Genomic DNA, 1,581 nt, shown 5'->3' on the forward strand with positions numbered 1-1,581 from the left:
GGAATTTCTTTTCTGTCTGACCACAGTGCTCTCTGCTGACACCTCTGTCCATTTCAGGAACTGTTCAGAGCAGGATAGGTTCGCTATTGGGATTTGTTTGTACTCTGGACAGTTCCTGACATGAACAGAGGTGTCAGCAGAGAGCACTGTGGTCAGCCAGAAAAGGAATTCAACAAGAAGTATGGAATATACAGTAGCTGATAAGTACTGAAAGAATTAAGATTTTTAAATGGAAGTAAATTACAAATCTGTTAAACTTTCTGGCACCAGTTGATTTAAAAAAAAAAAAAAACTATTTCCACCGGAGTACCCCTTTAGGTTTCCCCCCTTTGGTTAAATCCACATGGGTCACAACTGCTACAAAATGCCTAATGAAATTAATTAAGAATTTTCTATGTTTCTGTGTATAGGGGTGAGATCCACAAGTCTGTAATAAAATCTGCATGTAATGCGTGCAGTTTTTATTGCATATTTGTTACTGATTGGCATAAAAGATACATTTGGAAACACCCTAATCTGGCCCCATGTAATGTCAGTACAGTTTTAATTCTTTTATTGATTTGTCTTTTTAACATTTTTTTTTTTTTTTTTTTAAATCTCCAAAACAAAATAATTGCAATAACACAAGTACATGACTGTGATTTATCTACGATCTCTCATATCTGATTGTGAAGGTATTTCATAAAACACTTATAAGTCATCATTGTTCTTGTCTTCTTCTCCCAACTTTCTAGCCTTCTATTGTTGTTGATTGAAAAAGATATTCTATACATGAAACAAAGCGCTATAACAGGGGCTTTGGTATAAGGCTGATAAAGCGCAGGGGCCCAGGCCGGCAGTATTCAGTCTTAATGGTCCAATTATGACCTTGACAAGAAATGAAGTGAGCGCTTTCCAGTATATTCTAATAAAGATAGTGGCACGTTCTTGCTGTTTTAATGCAATTACTTTGTGTACGATTCCTGCTTTGTATCAGAAGTGATCTTGAATAGATGTTAAACAATAGTTTCCGGGACAGTGATTGGACATGAAACAAGTATGTGAAGTGGGTGTCTATGGTTCGAACAACACCCAGGGCCCATGGTAGCTGTAATTCACCAGTGACTTGAATGCTTAGATTAAATGGACAATAAAATAAAAATAGTAATTTATTATGTTGAACGCAGTTTTTATTTTATTACCACTAACAATTTATAGCCAAACATGTTTTTTGGTCTGTCTCCAATTACTTTTGTGCTCTTCTATACATTGAAAGGTCATTGGAAGTCACTGAATAGGCTGTCAGTACATGACAACATTTCTATTATCTATGATAGACCGCACCTATAATCTGAAGTGTTGTAGGGAAGCAGTCACACTTAAGAGTGACAGTGGAGCTCTGAGGGGATATAAAGGGATTAGTTGAAGAGTGAGGGAGATTATGATCAGAACTAGTGTCAAATATTTCAGCATTTCAGGTTAGCAGCTAAAATAAAACACTGTACCTTATGTAGAAGAAGACCACGGCACTCGCTCCGGATGCATTTAAAAGTCGTTATTCCAGCTTTAGGCACATAAAAACGTCAGGAGGGGGAGAAGAGA

Source organism: Hyla sarda, chromosome 5 (assembly GCF_029499605.1).
Source record: "Hyla sarda isolate aHylSar1 chromosome 5, aHylSar1.hap1, whole genome shotgun sequence".
Classification (NCBI taxonomy): domain Eukaryota; kingdom Metazoa; phylum Chordata; class Amphibia; order Anura; family Hylidae; genus Hyla; species Hyla sarda.